A 22,138-nucleotide genomic window follows, 5' to 3' on the forward strand; every position below is an offset into this window, starting at 1 on the left:
GGGGACACTGAGCACGGCTATGACACACAGCAGCAGCCTGGCCCCTCTGATGTGGCAGTGGCCGCTGTCTCACTTGCCCCAGATGAGGCCTGGTCCTCAACGGAGCGAAGGCATGAAAGGCTAAAACTTGCTCTCTGGTGGCTCCCTGGCTCCGTAAGTCTTTTCCAGCTACCTTGCTCCTCGCCACAACTTGACGCCTTTTCTGAAGCCCGTCGGCGCCATACCCTCACGCTGCTCTGTGTCCCCAGAGATGGTCCCGGCTCTCCCTCGAGAACGCCCCTCGAAGCAACTCTTCCCCAGCCAGGAATTCCCCTTCGAGCTGGAGGAATCTCCCGGCCGCTGGTCGAGCATGGGAGCCTTCACAGCTCCTCCCGGTCGCTGTGCGCTGACACAGAGCATCTGACACACTCGGCCAGGCGAACGGCGCCACGCGGTTTCTATTCTGCACGGTGACACACCGTCTCGTCCCCGCATGGTTAGCAGGGAGGGCAGGGACCCCACTGCGCTCGGTGCGGCACCAATGCGGGACGTGCAGGCTTATTTCTTCCACAAAGCTGCTGCAATCTCCCAGCCACGTTTGCTTTGAACTTTGTTTTTGCTCGACTTCAGTGCACCCAACGGCAAAGTTAGCGCTGCATTTACAGGGCTGCCTTTCCCCGCTTGCGTTAAACAGTCAGCATTGTTATTTTATTTTTTTTGAGTGTTTGCACTGGTAATGCTGAACAAACCGAAAAACCTGAAGCCTCTGCTATAGCAAACACAAAAACTGACTTTGTTTATAAAAGAATTAAAGAACTAACACATGTTGGAGGGTCTCTCTCCACTTACAGAAAGCAGGCACTTCTTCATGACAGCACAGTGTTTCTGACTGGCAGAAGTTTGGACGTAAAACAAGCGGCAGAAAACACGCAATGCTGGGCCCCCAGAGAAAGTCGGCACTGTTCTGGGATTGGCAAATTCGACTTCCTTCAAACTATTAATTAGCAAGAGATTCATCCACACTCGAGGCCCGTGCGCACTGCCAACCTGCTTCCATTTAAACTGGACCTTGCTCCCTCCTCGGGTACACTCGTGATCTTTGGACTCGGTAGCTGAGAGCTGCTGTTTCTGGCACTGATTTGTGCGTGTGCGCCTGCTCCGGCGCTGCTGCAACTGGAGCTGCCTCCTCCTGCGCCGCTCGCACGTAGAGAGCTGGCTCGGAAGAAGGTGTATCCCTGCTATCCAGACCTTATAAAAAGTAGATTACCAGAAAACTACTTACACTTTCAGAGCGCTGCGTTCTCCCCGCTTGACAGATTACACTTTAAGATGTTACATAAAAGCAAAAATGGTCACAAGTATTTTGGATCACCTGTCTGGCGTTAGCGCTCTCGGAGATGAACTGTGCCAGGAGTGTTTTACATCAGTGTGAAAAAAGTCAGAGTTCCTGAAAGGATTTTTTTTTTCCCCTATGAATTATTTATTGGAAAAATAAAAGCAGCTTGTGTAAATGATGGCAAAATCCTCCAAACTAGATACCGCATAAGATCTGTTGTACTTCATGGAAGCTAAAAAAAAATTGGAATATGAAATTTGAGGGTTTCCTTGATAGTAGTACATTATCTCAAACTCCTTGATGCCTCTCAGGCAGCCAATTCGAATGCCTGGATTATTTATATCATTATTTCTACCAAAACACTGAGAGAAACAGTGGCATTACTTCATCTTTCCCATTAAAAAAAAATAGCAGGTGTACAAAGGAATACAATTACATTTCTTAATAAATCAGCACCTACAGACGTATTTAATGTTCTTAAAGACTGCTTCATCTACAGACAAAACCTGAAGTACCTACGGCTAGCAAGTTTCTTTTTGTTTGTTTTTAATCAGCTTCAGAGAGAAAGAAATCAGCTCGACACAAAAAATCAAAGTGCTGTTTTAATATGCACAAAGTCTAGCTTCATTCGTTAGCAGTCCAATCCAGTTCCTGCCGAAAAGGAGTGGGCGGTTTTTGCTACCAACTTAAATGGAAGTAGGATCAGTCACGAAAGGAGGAAAACCTACAGCTGTGCTGTTAGGTGCTGCGGTGTGTGCCTGGACAATGGAAGTGCCCCCTAGGACCAGCTCTCATATACCTGCCTGGCAGCACAAAGTGATAGCCTCCTGCTATCTCCACCACCACCACTGGCTTGCTATGTTAAATCACATTCAAAGGATACCACCTTAAAAAAAAAAAAAAGCGTGCGTTTTAACTTCAGGCAGGAAAGGCTACTTCAAACTTACCCTGCCTAATCAACTGCTTAATTTCTAAGGCAATATGTGTATAAGCTACAGCAACTTCACAATTCGTTTCTACAGTTTGCTTTACCATGTGACAGCTTCCCGTGCACTTCAGAAGAAACTGAGGAGCCTTCAAAAAAAAATGTAGTACCCTGTGAGAAGCCCACGAGACTTAGCACCAACACATCTGGATAGAGCATTTTACGCAGGTGAATCCCTACAAACCTGAAGAAAAAGACAGGAGCTGCCTCTTCAGCTCACACGGGCAGAAACCGTGTGCCGCGCTTGAGACACACAGGCATAAAACTGATGTTAGGGGGCAGCCAAGCCCTCTCCCACCATTGTTTGAGCAATAACACGTTCCACGGCGGCCAAATCCAGCACCCACTGACGGCAGTGAGAGCCACCCTGCTGACTTCACCGGGCACCAGCTGAAAAAGCCTGGACTTCCCTGATCCCGAGAGCTTTGGGCTTGCCTGAACGCAGGCTGCCGCACGAGACAGCTCTGACGTGCTGTGCTGCCGGCCGGCAAAGGGGTTAGCAGCCCCCCGAGACGGAGGTGAAATGGGCAGATTTGTTTAATTTTATGCACGCGGCTGACCGGCAACTGTGAGTTCGCCACCGAAGGTCCCAGAGGGATGGCACACGAACCTCTCCGTGGATTTCCAACTAAAGTGTCCCAGGGTTTTCCAGCTGTGCTTGACTTAGTGCAAGACATGACAGCGGGTAACCGCACTCCAATTTTCGTGCTTAAAGAAAGCTTATCTCCCCAGATCCTGACACATCTTCCCGGCTCCTGACGCACCGACACGAGCAAGGCAGCGAATGCCCTGAACAAGAGAGAGGGGCACTGCAAAAGAAGATTTGCTTCCCAGGGCTGGAGTCCCACTCGAGGCGCAGCGTTTCCACCACCGTTTCGCAAAGACGAACAACCCCTGCCCGCTGAAGTCCCCCCCCCCACCCCAGCCCCCAATTTCTCCTCCCTGGCTCAAGGAGAAGCCCCACTAATCCCCAGCCCTAACACCAGCCCCGGGAGGGGTCCAGCCAGCGGGCCGGCCGTGCCCAGCCATATGTCAGCCCTCATCCTGCGCACCCAAAATACCCCCCAGGCCCTTCGGCTCGCCTTGCCACCACGCCACCAACTTCGGGGGAACCCCAAAACCCCTCTCTCTTCTCAGGAAATCGGAGGGCGGCTGGGTCGTGATGGCTCAAACGGCTCCCCCAGTGTTCACAGTGGGGTTTCCTCCACTGTGGGGACTTTTGGGGGGCCAGCCCCGACCCAAAGTAAGCCCTCCACCAGCACCTGCTTGGGCTGGGGGTGCCGCGCATCGCCCAGGGAAAAGGGGTGGGAAGCAGGTTTTAAGGACAACTCCAGCCCTTTTGGGCTCACCTGCCCCCCCCCCCCCCCGGCTGTGGGGCCCCCAGCAGGGGGAATAGGGCCATTTGACCAGCCCAGCGCCCCGAGCCCCCCCCCCGGCCCCACTCACCACATGCAGCTCCCCCTGGGAACTAAAGCCTGGGGGGGTCGGCACCTCTCGCCCTCAGAGCAGCTCCATCTGTCGCTCCCGCGCCGGCTGGGAGGAGGAGGAGGAGGAGAAGAAGGAGGAGGAGGAGGAGGAGGAGGAGGCAGCGTGAGGATTTAAGCCTCCGCTCCGGCCCGGCGGCTGCGCTCACGCAGCATTATACAATGGAGGAGGAGGAGGAGGAGGAGGAGGAGGAGGAGGAGGAGGAGGCGGGAGCAGCCCCGGCTCCAGCACTTGCCGCCAGCACTGACGCCAGGGGCGGCTCTGGCGAGCTCCTCGCCCTCCGGCCCGCGGCAAAGCCCCGCCTCGGTCCGGCCTTCCTCCCCCTTCCTCCTCCTCCTCCTCCTCCCCCGGCCCGGCGGCCCCGGGCGGCAGCGGGCCCCGCTCCGGGACAAAGGCGGTCGCCAAGCGCCGACCGCAAGAATGCCAAATATCCCGGGTGGCCCCGGGGGGGCCGCTGCCTGGCCGCCCCCGTCCCCCCTGCCTCAGCCGGGGGCTTTACCTGAGGGGCACGGCGGTGTCCCCCCTCCCCGGGGCCGGAGTTGGGCTGTGAGGGGCTGGCGGGGCGCTCCCCTGAGGGAAAGGCGGGAGCTGGGCCCTCAGAGAGGGGTCGGTGGTTGTTTGGTTCCCTCAAATTTGGGAGGGCTCCCCAAATTTGGGTGTGTTCCCCGAAATTTGGGTGGGCTCCCCCAAGGGCTCGAGATCCCAGGAGCCGCAGCTCCAATGCCTCAGGGTCCCGGCGCCATCTCGGGTGGTTGCGTCCCACTGCGGCGCCTGTACCCGGGGCCAATAAAGCTTTAAGAGCAGCCATAAAGGTGATTATTAGTCATTAAGAGCACGACGTGTATAGGTATTGCGCTCCGAACGTCCTGTAATGATTTGTGATCAATCAGGCTGGCGGTCTGCTTGGAAATCAAGTTCCCTTTCCAACCTGAAAACCGAAAAGAAGAATGGTACCTGGAAATTGCACGTTGAAAACCCACAAAGGACAGGAAAAAAAAATAATGGAGTGAACCTGCCAAAAACAGAAGGGTGATTTTACGGATTCTTAAAATTAGACCTGAAAAGCCACCCATCTAATTGGGGCTTAAAACACCAAGACTGGTATTCCGCTCTGCTGAAGCCATTAGAAGTGGAGGAAAGCATCAGACTGAGAAGCACCGTCGCCAGGCCTGGTGACACCTTTCCTCCTCCGCCTGCGTTTTCAGCCCTCCGTTTGAGGAAATCCAAGCGCTGTCATCCTCTGACTGCCGTGCAGAGGTAGCCCTGAGGCAGGTTTGCGAAGCCATTCCCGAGCCGTTTACTGAATTTTGTCACTGATAAGTGACTTGTGAATGGATCACGAGGCGGCAGAAATTAAAACCTGAATCTCCCCTGGCTGGATGCTTTCTTGCAGACAGGGAAAATTTGGTGCTCGAGCTCAGGAAAACAAGGCTCTTCTTGAAATTACAGCCGTCATAATAAAAATCAGTAAATGAAAGGAAAAGCTTCATTTGCTTTAGGGCCTGACTGGTACCTGTCTGGTGAGCTTCAGTCTTTTCAAAAGCCAGCCAGAATATTTGGACATTTTCAACTTTGTTGGTTTTTTAAAAGCCAAATCCACCAAATTTCAGAGCCACATTCTTCCCTCCTTTACACTGGTGCAGAAGGGGGACAGCTCCAGTGATGTCTGAGTCTCCCCAAGCATATTCAAGAGCAGAATAAAGCCTCCTGTAGCTACAGCACTGTAAATCCCAACCCCTTTGCTTACTAATTGAAACACAGACTTTTCTTCTCCACCCTTACATTCAAGAAGGCCACGACGCGTGTCGCCAGCAGGTCACACAACAGCTGCTGTCACCCCTCCAGCACCCAGTGGGCAATTCCTTTCATGCAGGCACAGCAAGTTCTGAAACAGGCTGCATATATATAAGTATTTATATTATTTTGGAGCAGTTCTGGCAGCCCAATTTCTTAGCTCCACCAGTGGAAACCTTTGCTTCAGGGGGGTTGCTCTGGACTCATAGCATGGCAGGATCTGGCCCCGTGTAATCGCGCCGGGGATGCATCCAGCCAAGCAGTGCCTGCCTTCTGGAGCTCAAAGTCCACGGCAGGCTTACAGTCCCTGTTCCTGGGTGTGTGCACGCTATCGCTAGGAGTATAGGCATAACCACAAACATTTGCTAAATAAGAGCTGGGCTCCACTCTGATATCCATGGCCCCAGTCTTGCCTTTTTATATTCGGCAGCAAAAGGCCTGAGCCTCTGGTGTATGAGTTTTGACCACTCCTGACTTTGTTAGGTTGCTCCAATTTTACACTAGCATAAGAGAAAACTCACTGCCCCTCCTGTTTCCTACTGTAACTCCCCTGGGCCTTTCTTGGCAGGAGTTTATAGTCACGCTATAACTCAGATTGTTCCTCTGAACACAACGAGCACAGCCTGCATCCACACTCAGAAACACTCTCAGATGAGCATAGGTCATGACATGAATCGATACGAGTGGAGTTCCTGCCCACACTTTGCACTGCTCAGGCCCTGCCGTGCCAGGACGAGGTTAGGCGACACAGAGCGAATGATCCCGCTGCCGATCACGTCTCACGTTGCCTGGAGTGTGATTTAATGAGGCCTTGCTGGCCAGGAAGCTCAGCTCCGCAGCCCCGGAGCAATCTGACCAGAAGGTGTCTGCGAGGCCCCAGCGCAGTTTGCCCAAACATGTTGGTAAGTGCAGAAACAGCCCGCGACCGAGCCACGAACGCTGGGCAGGGAAGTGAGTTGGCAGAGGCTTCCAGAAACCACAGGAGCAGGGGGAAAAGTCTCTGTGCTTGTGAGGAGCAGCCCATCGAGCTGCTCGCACAAGAGGATGACACGCTAGAAGAGAAGGAACTGTGTTTTTCGATAGAGTTACTGACCTGAAGTGGGCCACAGGCACAGTCTAAACGCAGCCGTCTTTGAGCAAGGATGGACAAAGTTTGCCTGAACGAGGCCAGGCCTCCTTTAGAACATTCAAAAACCCTCCTGTATTAAAAAGAAATCCATTAACAAACAGAAATCAAAGATTGGGAGGGGGAAACAGACACCAGGCTTCTTAGGGCAATTCATTAGAAATATTACAGACTGCCAGGTAATCTCTGGCTATCAACATCTGTGCCAATTGGGAAACAGTGGCAACCTTTGGTGTGCTGAAACATCGGCATCCCTCAAATTTTGCCAAAAAAACACACAGTGAATTGTTTCCTCTGTTTCTAAGCACATCCTTGGCCCTTTTAATTGCTATACATGTTAATGCTGAGACTTCACCAGGTAAATGTAAGAACAAAACACCTTCTTCATTCTCTCCCTGGATATCTTTGCATTAGCACACACAGGAGCTGACAGACAAACACGTAATATTGCCCTGAGAGCAGACAACTTTTTGCAGAGTCAGACCCTGCCAGCACCAATAACCTGGGAAAAGCTAACCCAAGGGCCTGCCTGTAGCCAAGGATGCTCATCCTACCAGAGCAGTGCTCCCCACCAAGCGACGCAGGTCTCACGGGTAAGAAGCAAGCATGCCACAAGCAAAGGCACGAATTAAATGTGATTAAACGCCGCCAAGCCTCAAGACACCTCCCTTCAGGCAGCTCAGGGGTCAACACTGGCCTTCTCGAAGGGGCTGTGGGCCGGCAACAGCAACAGCCCCGGAGCAGCAAGGAGCGACGCTCAGCAGCAGCCCCTCGACCGAAGCACCACCAGTTTCCTCAGGCAAGGTTCAGCTACAAATAAAAGCAAGCACCTCAAAAAAAAAACAAACCCACAAAATTTGGGGTGCTGCATTACTGCAGCCTGCATCTGTGCATTACCAGGGAGCTGCACCTGTGAAAAGCTGGGCTGCCCTGCTTTAGATTTCAATTGGCTTTTATTTTTTCCTGCTGGCGCAACTCATCCGCTGTGACGAGGCTGCCATGCACATCCCAAGGCACAGAGGAATCAGCTGAAACAGAAGGAAGGAACGCTCCCCCTTCTCACTCCCATTTTAGCTTTTCTTTTCTTTTTTTATTATTTTTCTGCTTTAGTTCATGTTTTTCATCTCTAATGTTTCTGTGGCAGTAGGAGAAACGTCGTTCCCTAGAATGCATAATATGCTTAATTATCATTCTCTGTTAGTTCTCTAGGAAAAAAAACTACAGGGGAAATCAGTTTAATTAATGAGTATGACCAAATGCAGCCTTAGTTCTAATGCAGTATCATATATTATATGTCCAATTGGGCAGTTGGTCTTACTTAGGTAAAATGAGCAGAGATGCAAAAACCATGGAGCTCGTGAATCAATATTCTGAGTGCAACTAACCTCCTTCGTATACTTATTCTGAGCCTTTCTGCAGACTTCGATGCCAACGTCTGTTCCCAAATACGCTTTTTGGCTTCAAGTGCTGCAGGATCAGGCCCACGGAATCCAGTAACATACAGCTGTTGCTGGGCAGTGCCAAGGGTTGTGCCACATGCTAAATTCGTTAAGCAATAATTAAAAAAAAAAACAAACTTAACTGAGGTAGTTATACCTGGTAGAAATCCCCCGTGTGTGTCAAGGACAAGTGTGGCAAGGTTTCATCTGAAAGTGAGACTTGGTGATTTAGATGCTTTTCAGAAGGGCTACTCTTCACGTATTAAATTATTAAGGAAATATTATGGAACAGGATTATCAGGAAAGAAAAAAAACACAGCGTGCATTAGCTGGCTTAGTCAGAGGAGGTTTTGCTGCATTCCTCATGCACTGAGATGACTCCCTCCCTCTGTAATTCCCTGTGCACTCCCAGTGCTCTGGAGACTGCTGGTGTGCATCATCCTCGCTCCAGCTGAAACACGCTGTCCTCTGACGGAAGTTCGCGCTGCCTACCGTTGCTGGGTCCACGCACATCTTTCTGCTTTTCATAAACATCCTCGTTCCTTCCCAAATCCCATTCAGGCTGCATCACCTGCGAGATGTGCTTCGTTTTTGACCCAGGCCAGACTGTTCACACCAAAGCTGGCTGTGCTGCACAAAGGCTCCTAACGCAGGCTCGGCTTTTCACTCATTCTTCTCAAGACACAGTGGTCTGTGCTTCACATTGAGTTAAGTTTTAAACAATTCGCAGCTACAAAATGCTGCATTTACTTTTCTTTCCCTTTTAGTGCTCGCCCTGCAGCCTCTATCAAAAGCACAAGCCATTCTTTTCTGGAACACTTGGTTACTTTTTCTGAAGAGAGGCTACGCTGATATTCTGATGCTCCTCTAATACTGGAGCCAGTGTGTTAAGAGAAAAAAAATCTGCCGAGAGAACTGAAGGCTCTGTTTTACAACCGAGAAGGGAATACTTTAAATAAAGGAAAAAAAATGAAGAAACAGTGGGGAAAAATACAGAGAGATGGCCAGTCCTCAGGCCTAATTAACCACTGGTGTAAACAGATGTCACTGCAATCAAGCCAGAAGTCTCAGGCCACCCACTAGTCTCCAGCACAATCCCGACCTGATCCTGAAAACCTTAACGAGATGCGGCTGTCGAAGATGAGAGCCACACGCGCGCTTCAGAACAAAGGTTGCCACCGTCTCACTTCCACCAACAGACAACCTGCTCCCCGCTCACCAAAGGAGTGCAACTCCACCGACCTGGCTCGGCGCACGTGCTGCACACCGCGGCCCTTTTCCGAAGCCGAGCTGCTCCAACAGAGCTCTGCATGGAGCTTTGCGTTTCTGGATCGCAGATGCATACCGCTCTCTTCTTAACTACATCTGAAACCTGGAAGAAGCCTGTCTGCATAGGCGCATTGGAATATGTTTAGCACTGCTCGAGCCTGCTGAAATGCCGAAGGCTTGATAGACCAAACGGGGCCGCCAGCAGGGTGATGAGCGGCTTGGAGACGTGGAGGTTCCTGCTCAGAAGTGTGGCGTTAAAGAATTGTACAGCAGTATTGGGGTGTTTGAGGCTGGGATGGCACACATAAAATGGTGTCGTGGCTACGGTGTTGATGTAGGATTGCAATGTTACATAGCACTTAAATCTATGTCACTGTAGTATGGTATGTTCATGCTCAGATGCATTACTGGGGGAAAATAAACTATTTCAGCCCTTATTTACATGAAAACATGAGTTAGTACTCTGACATCCAAATGAATGCACCCACCTCTAGCTGCTTCTGCTGGCGAGAATACAACCTGTGCAGCATATTAAACTCCTACACCATTCAGGGGGCTTGGGCGGTTCGTTTCAGACTAGTTTCTGCAGCTTCTTAGAGCCACTAGATTCAGGCAATACCTCTACCAAGTGAGACGAAGGGATTCTTGAGGTAATCCGAACTTGCAACAGTAAATCCTTCCTCCAGCCATCCCAGGTGCAAAACTCTTTACAGACGACGTTAATCTGAAGTCCTTTCAGGCAGACTGTTTGCTGGGGGTCTAATTTTAGGCAAGCAGTGAGTGACCTGCACAACTTCTTTAAGAAAAAACCCCAAGCCCCAATAAAACAGAAGTTGAATCTGCAGGGCCAAATTTAGAAGAGAAATAGAGGAGCTGACAAAAAAACCTAGCACAAGAACATCAAATGTAGCATAAACTCCCACTGCCATTCTGTTCCACTACAAATAAATGAAGATCATATAGAACTGAACTCATTGAGTCAGTGCAGTGAACGTACAAGTCTTTCAGTTTTAACCCTTCACAAAATGTGTGAATTCGTTAATTATGTGCAAAGAAAGGATTAAAAAAAAGAGTGAATGAGCATATCGGATGCTTTTACTGCTGACGACTGTGGTAATGATTCATTTTCCCTCTCTACGTTCCCTCGTGCTAGCACGGCTAAGAGTCAGCAAAAGCCCGTACTGTATGTGCAGGTAAACAGACCGTGGGTGAAGCACTCATTTCTCAGCCTTACCCTAAAACCACCCCTATAACGGTGAGAAATGTATTTTGGCTTACCGAAGAAAAAGGGAACTGTACATGTTCATTTACATTCTCCCCTAACCTTTTTTATGCTCTCACTTTGAAGGAAGCTGATCGTTTACAGCGGCCATTAGACAAAGGCTAAAAGAGGTTTACACCTAATTAGTATTCCCAAACAAAGCTACATTAAAGCCTTGCAAACCCACCCAGCATTTAGGATCTACCATCAGGACAAAGAAAGAAGCTGAGGATCCACAATTTATCACCATGGACCACCTTGCCCACCCTTTCACACCTCTCTCTCCCTCCCACAGTGACTTCGGGGAGGTAATGTCCTTAAAATCTGGCTCTGATTTTAGAGGGGTGAGGCAGCTCCCCTGTCTGGTCACCCCCATCTCTCTCCTACCGCGGTGTTTGCAGGAAAAAAATGAGATATGCTGTGGGCAGGGCGGCACAGAGCTAGAAAAGCAAGTGTTGCATGTGGCATACTGCTCCCCGAAGCCCACAGTGTCTGAGCCAGGCATAAGCAGCTCTCTCAAACAGCAATAATTCTGCCTTTTCATCGTTTAGCTCTGGGGGGGAGCAAAGCGGAGGTATAATGGGGGAAATTGCTAAGGGAAACAAGCAGGCCCAAGAAACCAGGGGAAGAGCTGCATCCCCGTCCGTGCTGATGCTGCCCAGCCCAGGCTGTTCTCTGGTCTCACTTCTGGACAGAAAATACCACGAGGAATATCAGTGAGGCTCTCCCTGCTTCTTCACCCAACCAGGGACTTTCCCAGCGCACAGGGATGGGCAGAAGGCTCCCAAATCTCTCTCCCTTACAGAACGATTCCCTGCAGGCACCCAGCTTTACACACCAGCCTCTAGCAGTTTTGTTTGCAGGAGGCAAGATGTGAACTGCTGTCAGGGCGCAGGCCAGCCATCGCTCTTGTCCCACAGCTTGCCCACAAGAGCGGGCGGTGGGCAGGCACTTCGCAGAAAGGGGCCAGCCTCGTTGCAAGAGCTGAGCAGAAATTGCCACCCTTTGTGAGAGACTTTGTGAGCAGCCAGGTCCAGGAGGGATGAATGTCCATCTGCTCTCATGCCCCAGGGCATTTGCTAATCATCCACACCCAGGGGACATTCCTAGCGTGATTCCTGCTAAGAAAAAGTCAGTAGCCTCAGTTCCTTTGCTTGCCTACCTACACCTATAATCCAATATTGGTAACCTTCAGGTTAAGTCTTTTCTTTTTTTTCAACCTCTTCTGCTAACTTTCCTCAGCTGGATGTTCAGCACATGCCATAAGAGCAAAAGAAGTTAAGCATATGTCAAAGCGCTGATAATTTGACTCAACACATGTACACAAATACTATTCCCATGCAGGTCAGCAGCCAGAAACCTCTTTTTGCTGGCAGCACTCTTCAAAGGAAACCCTTTCTCATCTGAGCAGCTGGGAAAGTGCAAGTGCTGCACTCCTACCCTGGTTGTGGGGTCCGTCAAAAAGAGTGGCCCCCACAAAATGCCGCTGCATTACTCTTACCTGGAAGAAAGGAGACCGGGCATTTGACGGGTTTGTTTGGGTTTTAAAACCAGGACAACCTAAAACAAGCCACGTTTGTTAACAAAACATTGCCTTCCATGAGATGTTCAGGTGAAAGACCTCGGACTCCCAGCATATTTTTGCTAGCTGTCACGGCTGATGTGGGCGAAGTAATGAGGAGAAAATGCATTTGTTGTTTTGAACTTCTTCTTTTATTTAGCAAAGATTCACCTTAAATTAATGGAAGTGAGGAGATCTTGAAATATGCCTTAGCAAGTTTTAATCACACTTTTTCTTTTCGCGAGCTAGCCGTCATTCAGTAGCTAGGTGGTTCTAAATAAAGAACTCTAGTCAACAACAGGAAATAACTCCCACAGAAAAAAAAAAGGGCAGAATACAAACTCTCAGCAACTCTTGTACATAGCTCACAACGGCCTTTTGTTCCTTGCACATTAAGTCTAAAATCTTTACTTTTCAGAACATGTTCTTGCTCTAAGTAATTAAAAGCTTGTTCTTGTTGCAAGTATGGATCCCTTCCTTGCCTTTCTCCCAGAAGGGTCACATCTAAGAGTCAGAAAATCACAAGCTATTCCCGTTTCATTAAAGAAGGACGTTCTAGGAAAGCCACACAATGACCAGGATTTTCAAAAGTTACTGATGGAGGTTTTTTTCTGTGTTTTTTTTTTTCCCCCCTTTTTTTTTTGGTGCAGGGGGGAGGTGCAGTGCTGTGTCCTCAGCTGGAGACAGTTTACATGCTTCTTAACGTTCAGAAACCACTTTGTGTTCAGAAACTACAGAGCACCTGGTCTGTGGGGAGGGGGATAAAGAAGAAGCCACACAGCTCTAGCTGCTTTTTTAAAACTCAAGCCAGTGTCTAGAATCATCAGCTTTTAAATTACACAAGATGTCACGGGCCAGTGCCTGCAGACACTACCGGCAATGACCACCTGCCTCCTCCTGCACGCAGCCTTCCCAAATTCAGCAGAAGAGCCTGGCACCAGGGTCTGAGCCTGCTGTAAAACAAGAGCCACAGGCGGCAACACGCAGGAAGCACAGGCTATGCTTTGTAGAGGAAGCATTTTCAAACACGACCCCAGGATTTCTGGAGTTTCTACACCAGATTAACCCACCTGGGCTGACGGGTTACAGCTGCCTTCACTGCACACGCTAGGACAACAGCTTTCCCACTGAAACCCTATCCAGGATGGGTTCAGGCAGAAGGGTGACTAGGATGAAAAGCTTTAAGGAGATACCGGAAAGCAGGCTGGGGACAAAAACCTGGAAGAGAATGTAAACCTCCAAGAAGCAACGAGAGACTTCGCCATACTAGCACTGGATGGATGAGAAACTAAGGGAACATACCCAGGAGAAGAGGGGAGGGGGAAAAAAAGCAACACGAGTTTGTTCTGGTTAAACTTCAGGCTATGAAGTAGTATCTCAAGCTGCTCTAAGAGGAGCCTGCCTAGCTTGCAGTGCCCACAATACCTATACAAACAGCTCTATTTCTTGTGATAGAGTACTCAGGGAAAACAGCTTTAACAATCTGTTGGTTGATGTTGTTTTTTGTTGTTTTTTTTTTTTTAATTCCTTAAAAGTTTTCATTTGTGGTATGGTGCTGTCAACAGCCAAGCTCTTCCATTAGGTGTCATTTGGGAACACATTACACTCCTCCCATGGCTTCCAGTTTATGCTGAGCAAAGACGATCTCAGGCTTCACGAAGGGGGATAAATTCCCCTCTCCATCCTCCAAGAAATGTGAACTGCAATGCTTCTTGGAAAGGTAAGATTGTCCCCTTGGCGGAGGAGTACAGCTCCAAAACATGCATAATGCTTACTGCAGACTGGGGCCAGATTCTGCCACCTGTATGAGTGCTCAGCAGACACACTTCAAAAACAGCAGAAACGGGAGGAGACAGTCCATACAGAACTAGCAACCTCAGACCCAAGACAGAAGCACCTGGCAATCTGATCTATAGTCCACTTGCTTCCTGGAGAAGTAAGAGGGCTAGTGAAAGCAAATGCAGACTGCAGGACTAAGCACAACGTACAGAAATGCACAAACGAAACGTGGGACAGAATACACCGCGTTACTCCATCTGGCTTCAAAAAAACTGTGGTATTTGGGTGGCGGGGTGGGGGATTTTAAGATGGTTGCTGTTTGCTAGCTGGCATGGACTGGCTCCTGCAGAAGGTGGAAGAGCTTCTTGAGGAACACTGCTATCATTTGTGGGGTCTTCTGGAGTAAGAACACATACATACCAGATTCTAGAGGCCAGTTTATTCGAGCAACTCTCCATCAAATCACCTGCCATGGCTGTGTCCCATCAGAACCTAACTGCAAAACCAATTTCCAGGTTAGAGATGAGCCCTGTTCAAATTACACAGCTGCAAGCATCGAGGTTACAGCTCCAGAGTGGCTTTTTGTAACTGGAATTTAGGAAACGAGCTTGGTGTGCACATGGGTGTGCCACTGCGTTCGTGTGAGTGTGCACCATCAGAAGGCTACAGGAAGAGCAAATCAAATTTGCTTCCTAATGCAAAATGAACACGCAGGCTGAAGCGACTCCACATTCAAATCTCACCCAAAATAAGTCTTGGTGGTTGTATTATAAACTCCTCGAAAGTGGGTTCAAACCTGAACTTGCAATTACAGCCTTTTCTGGTTTAGAAAAGTCTTCAGATGTCACTGCTGAGAGGTCCAGCCTCCTCTTGAATCTTCAGAAAGGAAGATAAACCAACGTAGCAAAGTATCCTACAGAAGCTGCCCCCTTGTTTCCCCGCTCTCACCCATTAGATTAAATACTACAACTGCTTCAGTGGGACCAGCACGCTTTAAAAGATTCAGTCTCTTTCTCTCCGTCTTTTTCTCTCTCTCACTGAATGATATTTCTGCCCACATGCACTGACACATACAGTGTCTAACAAGGCTGTGATTCATTTTCAGTTCTAGTCATGCTCACAAGTGATGTAGCACACTCGCTGTGCCTTCAGGATCTGCGTAATTTAGCTTCATTTTCTCTGCCCCCACCCTGCATTAAGTGAAGTTCCAACAAAGCCAAGTCATCTCCCACCAACTCGCCCTCCCACCTGCTTGGGAGATGCATACAGCAGGAGTCTGAATAATAATAATAATAATAAAATTAAATTAAAACAAAAAGAGAGAAGAGGATGAGAGCTTGAGAGATACCATGAATTGTTAGAAAGCTTTCTAACATCAACAAGGAGTGAATAATAACCACCATGGGCTGTATACTACCTGATCGCCCAAGGAGCTGGATCAGTCCTGAATCATCTCACCTAACCTGTTAAAAGCAGCCCTGTGTCTTACATCGTGAACATCACGCACGTTCATGCTGAAGAAATGATTGACGTGTTAAATTGCAGTCGGTGATTCGTAAAGGCAAACGCCTCCTCAGCCTCTCCCACAGCAGCCTCGTGGTGACCACTCGCTTACCCCGCGTCCTGCTGCAGGGTCTCGGAGCAAGCAGAAAGGTTGGGGGAGCCTCTCATGTCCCAGCTCTGAAGCTCTCGCGTCCAGCGGCCGCCATCCATCAGAACTGCACACGGTGGTTTGGGGATACAAACGACGAGCTGCTTCTGAGCTAAACTCCATGTATGTGAGGCACAAGGCCAAACTTGAACAAAGTGAAAGACGGGCTTGTTGTTTGATAAATCTCATTATCTCACTGGCATTCAAAATTCATCTCAGACACCGCAATGCATTACAAGAGTAGTTCTCCCGTTACTTACAAGAGCCAAGATGCTTTAACATGTAAGTTAAAAGCACTCACACCCCCATCACGCTAACTTTTCTAGTTCTCCACCACCTTCAACTTGGAACTATGTTTTGATGGAACAGAAATCTTGATTTTCAAACGAAAAACAAGTCAACTGTGTTTCTTTAGCAGAAGTCCCCAGACAGAAGTGAGTCACTGCCGACTCCTTCAAGCAGATCTTGGTGATCTGCATGACTTCCTTAATCCCTCACCAATGACACCAGGGAAGAAGAATTAGCAGCAAAAGCTAGAAGGCACTTCAGCATCAGAGATACAATTACCAATGGGGTCGCTGTCACTGCGGAGGCGCAGCAAACTGAGAGGACACGTTCAGCCCTTCTCTGTTTAGGTGAAACACGTGTGCGAGGCTCCCCAGCACACGGGGACCACCCGCTAAGCAGACTCACCTTGCTGATCCCCTCTTATGACCCACAAGAGCAAGCCGGAGCAGGGATTCAATTCCCTGCCTGCTGTAGGGGCCCATCGCCCCCTCATTCACCAAATGCTCACTGGGTTGGTCCGTACGCCATACAGGATGGGAGAGGAAGGGGATTATCTGGGGGGCTGCTGCTCGGGGGGCTCTGGGAGCCCTGAGACAGGAGGAGGAGGGCAGGGCAGCCCTGGGGCTGGCCACTCGCTGCGAGTAACGGTCGGGCAAAGCGAGCGGCGGGCTGTCATTTCGGCAGACAGGCCACTGCCTCATTTGGCAAATTGAAGAAATGAAGCACGGGGAAACTACTGGACGGCTAGTAGAAGCTTATTGTGGAAATGAAAGTCAAACCCATGTGTTTTGATTTCCAGAGCGCTCAAGACAAGTCCAGCCTCCTCCATCCACGAGTCACACTAAACGTCCTCAGGGCAGGGCCTGCACCTCTCATTTGCTTTACGTCTGTGGCTTTCAATCTTTCCTGGTTTGCAGATCCCTTCACGCTCTCCAATAGGGCCGAGCATTTAAATCTGCTGACAACAGGCTTGCTTTCCCCGGCTTTCCTGCACATCTTACACGTAGCCCGTGGATCTGAGCGAGCCGAAAATCACGGCCTGCTCCCCGTGGACCTTGCTGTGGGTTCCCGTGTGTCCCCCTCTTCCCAACCGAGCCTGCACACCGCACGAGTTGGGCGCAGGCACTTGCAAAGTAGCCCCAACTCGGTCTAGTTGCCCTAATTCAAGACGAAAGCACAGAGCTTCCCTGTCATTTCAGCATTTCCCATCTCAAGGTATGGGAGCTGTTGATCTCCCACATGAAAATGCATTATGCTGTCAGCCCAGCCTAAGGGCTGTTATTTAATTTACTTGAGGAGGTAAGTGAAAGCCCCTTCATGCAAATGCTTACAATGTGATCTGGAAAACAGCAGGCGTAATTAGATAAAATGGCAGCAAAGCCCACCAGGGAAATAATGTTAATTCATGAGGATTTTCCTCTCCACCTCCCTCTCAGCAAAATTTGAAGCCAGGGTGGGTGGGGGGAATCAAATCAGGATGCACCTCAACGATGCTTCTGGTGGGAAAGCAGAAAAGCAAGCAGTGGGGTCACCTAAAAGCTGCCTCAACGTGGCACCTCTGGGGCAGGATTAGTAGTCCACACTCCTAAGCGACGAAGCACTGAAAGCAAAAATCGTTCCGTCACTGTCATAAGCTATTCCTAGTAGAGACAGAATAAGCAGCATCTCTCAACTTCGCACCGTCTCCTGACCATGGCCTAACCAGGCAATGCAGAAGACTCGTCACACGACAAAGCCATCGTTGCGTGCCCCCGCCTCCAGTAATAATAAAAAAATCAGAGCTATTTCGCAATGCTCCAGAGCAGGTCTGGCATTTCCAACCCACTCAAATTCCTTCCCTCAAAAACATCCAGGAATGGGCTTTGGCCAAACTGTGTCGACGGCATCGCTGGTGAAGGAGAGCACCAGGGCGCCGCGTGGGCCAGCACTACGAGCTGCCGCCACGCTCCCGAATGGCTGCGGTGCTCTCGCGGCGGGCTCAGGAAGCTGTGGTTCTGCCTTTCAGCTTCTGACGGCCTCTCCCTCCCACCTAGGAGCCAGCCAGGAAAGTCACCTCCTGCTTGCTGACCTGCCGCTACCAAAATGGATTCCAATTAGCCAACTCACTCCCAGCTATTAGGAAAGAGAGACATTTTTTGTTGTTGAGTAATTACTCCTCATGAAATGGCTTACATCCCTAGTTGATTAGGTCACAACACACTGTGAACAAACTGATGTAACAGAGATATCTTTAACCTGCTAAATTAAGGCATACTTTCTCAATATAGAAAGCTTAATTGAAGCCATGCATGGGGTACTTACTGAAGGCATCTAGACACAGAATTGTAACGTTCACGAGCAAACAGCGGTGGAGAGTGAAAGGCAACCTGCATGCATCCAACTTGCGTATTAATTGGAAAAAAAATGTTTTGTTTGCTTGCCGTGAGGCTAGCAAATGACTCCAAGTGATTGCAGTAGTTTGATACCAGCAGTTAAATACGTAACGGCGATATTCAGGTGGCACATAAGGAAGGAAAGAAGAAATTTTTTGTTTCCTTGTTGCTTTATATGTTTTCCCTCCACTAACAGAGGGAAGACCTCCTCCTCCTCTTGTCAGGGGTACGCCTGTTGGAGCACCAGAAGCACACCAAGCTGTTTTATACCCCAGTAACCGCACTGTAAATGCCAGCCCTGACACAGCCAGGGGTCCCCAAAGGCAGCCAGTCAGCCCCCCAAGCACCTCTTACCCCAGTCACAGCTTGGATAGCACTGCAAATAAGTGTGAGCCCATTTTCTTTCCCTTCACAAAACCCCAAACTTGAGCCTGTCCCCCCCAGAACAAACCTCCAGCTGCCCGGGGAACAGCAGCTCGCCACCATTTCTGCCAAGTTGCCCATCCTAGCACACTGGTTTACTTAAAAACAAGCCAAATTCCCCAAGCCTGTAAATACCAGTGACTTCCTGATTTGGGGACGTGCCCTTCTATTAAAAAGGAAGCCATTTGCTTTACAGACCATGGCCCGAAGCTCTCAAACGGCTACGCCTGTGCGTAGCGGGAGCACGCGAGCACTTCAATCCAATGTAAGCATTCGTCGAAGCGAGGCCAATGTTTCCTGTTGCAGTTAAAAACACATTATACAGCTCCGATGGAAAAATATGACTGCAACACAAAATCTACCCTTCTCTTCCCATTTTGGGGGGCGGGGAAGCACACACAATGTAAATACACGCGACGAGGGCCTGGAGAGAGCGAGTGCCATTACCAGCTTTATACCACGGTGGCTTTTTAAGTCGGGAAGCCGTCTGGGTGTCATTTAATCTCCTAGATTAAAATCACTTAGCGAATATTGTATTGTTTCACTGTTCTCGCTGTCGTTTCAGCGTTCGGGGCCTCGCCGGTGCTCTGCTGCTGGCTAACTCGCCGCTAATGAAACCTCGCGCAGGAGCAGCTGCCGGAATCTGTGTCAAACTGCATCTGGCACCCATCTATCTTCCAGCCATCTAAATTCACCTCTGAAATCATACAAAAGCAGCCGCAGAGCTCCCTGCAGCCACTCCAACACACCAGTCTTTGTCTCATCAAGCCTGTTAAGCAATTTAAAGCAATTTATTTTTTTTAATTCGCCTTGTATTTTACAGTGGCAGCTTTTTCAAAAGAAGTGAAGAAGTTGAGAAAAAATGGGGGGCGGGGGGTGAGAAGAAAAAAAGTGTCTTTTTTTCCTTTCTTTTTTTTTTTTTTTTTTAAAGCCTGTCAAGCTCACAGTAGACTATCATTAAACCAGTTTTGGCTGAAACGGTATGTTTAGGGGTTTTCCAATGGAGACACTCTGGTGCCTGCAACATTCAGACAGGGAGGGGAGGCTGCTATACAATTGTTGAATTGTTGTCATGGCTATTAAATATGCTGTAGCACAAATACCCAACAGGGCTGAAGGTTTGCAGTGTATTGGCTCTGGAGAGGTATCAAAAATACTGGTATTAACTAGCAGATAACTGAGTTATACAAACACTGAATAAAAGATTAAGTCAAAAGTTGTAAAAGGTTTTATTAACTTCACTCCAATCCCTTCCCCCCTCGCTCCCTACTTGGGGCTTAAAGTGCCCTGTAAATTTAAAATATTTGACATTTACTGGAGTGTTAATTTGACCGAGTCTCCTCTAACGTTTGGGGTAGAGCTGCCTCTTCTCTCTTTGCGTTTTCTGCAGAGGACAGGAGTTTTGCTCCACCATCTCGTTAGGCTGACGAGTGGCTGCTGGAGCGAGTGGCACAGTAAAGCTATGACTTGCTGACTAAAACAGGTTAATGAAAAACAGGCTAGTGACTGAAATTGAAACTTCTCATTTCTCTCAAGAAAAGGGTGTATTGTCAAGGCAGAGCTTAGTGTGTCTATTTAGCAGCTTTCAGAGAAGCGCTGCTCAACACAGCAGCACTGCAAGCTTCGCCAGGCGAGAGGAAGGGACCTGGCCCCACTGCGGGCACAGCCCTGGCACGCAAGGGGCCTGGCCAGGAGAGATGAGATCCGCTCCTGGAGGATGTCTTCAAGAAGCTGGGGTGTGCAGAGCATGGGCTCAGCGCTGCCCACCCACCGCATGGAGGATGATTGGGGTGTGTGCCAGGCCTAACACAAGGGCACTGCTGGGTGCAAACAGGAGGTGGTTCCTAGACATACCTTGAGCGCTACGGAAGGAGCCGGAGAAACAGGATCTGGCACCCCGTCTCATTACAGGGCCTTTTCCCCAAGCAGGCTCATAAATGGCTCTCAAGGCTGTAGGGCCCTCGTTGCTTGCCTCAGCCCAAAACAGAGCAAATGTATTTTACATTTCCATGACAATTTGTTCTCAGCACTTCCTGGGAAGGAGAAAACACAACGTGCATGTCCTAATGTAGTTCACACACTCAGACACCTCTGTCTCAGCTTTTAAACCCGTTGTGTCCATCCCCTTTGCAGCACATCTGTTTCAGCAGCCAGCCCTGCTTTTCCATGCTCCATGCTAACCCCGTTAAAAATAATAATAATAATAATGGAAGCATGCTCCTCTCCTGCAAGCTTCCCAAAGCAACCGCGTAGATGAGGAATCCCATCCTCACGCAAAGGCTACAAGTCTGGCTGCTGGTGTTGCTGCTCTTCTACCTGCTAAGTGAAAGAGATGTGTTTATGGCCTGCGTAGGGTCACGTTATGAGGATCTCTAAAATGAAATAAGCAGGGCAGAGAGGCTGAGGGAATGTCCCAGGTGGGCCTCTTCAGCCCACGGGTGAGCCCTGAAACAACACTGAGAGCAGTGAGGGCAGCGCTGGTAGCGTGGCTGCTAGGAAAAGCAACCTAGATCAACAACTCATTTTTTACAGGCCAGCAGGCCGACCTCTGGGCAGCATCGGAACGAGTCAGCATTAAGGTGACAAAGCTCCGCACACCATTATAAATCACCCAAACCAGCCAGCAGAAAAACCTGCACGCTGATGGAGATAGCTTATAACTTTATTTTTTTCCTCCCCACCCTTTTTTTTTTTTCCCTTTATGAAGAGTTGTCCCTGTCCTCTATAAGGCAGGTATGACGAGGGGCGTACTGGCTCTACCCGAACGCTCGCACAGCACACTGCAGGTTTCACCAGAAATCACACCAACAGATGCCACAGGCAATGCCTGTAGTCCAGGGAGTGGGTGCAGGTGGTGGTGTGAGACCTATTTCTGGGCTACACGGGTTTGGTTTGTGAGGAATGTGCTATCTAGTGATAGAGGGAAGAGGAGTGAATCATTATAAGAAAGTCAGGAATTAATCCGAATTACTGGCTCCGTGTTTTCAGAGGGCAGTAAGAGGCCAAAACAACAGCACGGTGGCTCTGCTTTGGGGTCCTAGGGTGCCTTGAGCAGGTAGAAGAATGTAAATAGGGAATTTGCAAAGCTGGATGAGGAAAAAGGAGACCCAAATGCAACAGAGGGCCAAAGATCAGCTGTGTAAGTCGCAAAGAAAGGAGTACAAATTCAAGATGCATAGCCTAAGCTCGTCATGGGATTAAATATGACAAAGCCCAAATAACAGAAGAAACCTCCCCACTTAGAAATACAGGCGTGAAAATGCACCACATTGGGGTACACAGCCACCTCACTACTGCACCCTCGAATCAGTCTGAAGCCAATTTGGGATGGTGATGTCCCGCTAGCTCTTCCCCTGCCACAACGCATCACCCCTGCGCGCAGGGAGGAGG

At 49.3% G+C, this 22,138-nt stretch overlaps 1 protein-coding gene and 1 long non-coding RNA gene across 3 annotated transcripts in view; one reads left to right on the forward strand and one right to left on the reverse strand.

Annotated features, from left to right (window-relative positions):
• Positions 1-22,138, reverse strand: part of SERTAD2 (SERTA domain containing 2) — an 81,263-nt gene that overhangs the window by 17,428 nt on the left and 41,697 nt on the right. The window contains exon 1 of one of the 2 annotated variants that reach the window (XM_080586529.1): positions 3,747-3,913. The exons of the other annotated variant lie outside the window; for it this stretch is intronic. The gene's annotated coding sequence lies outside the window, so the exon portion shown is untranslated. Of the gene's footprint in view, positions 1-3,746; positions 3,914-22,138 lie in introns of those variants that run through there. 2 annotated transcript variants of the gene reach the window in all.
• Positions 6,378-21,825, forward strand: LOC308192690. Its single transcript, XR_013949012.1, has 2 exons — positions 6,378-6,481; positions 8,912-21,825. It is a non-coding gene; the product is annotated as an uncharacterized lncRNA (long non-coding RNA).

Source organism: Anser brachyrhynchus (assembly GCF_964034855.1).
Source record: "Anser brachyrhynchus genome assembly, chromosome: 3".
NCBI lineage: Eukaryota > Metazoa > Chordata > Aves > Anseriformes > Anatidae > Anser > Anser brachyrhynchus.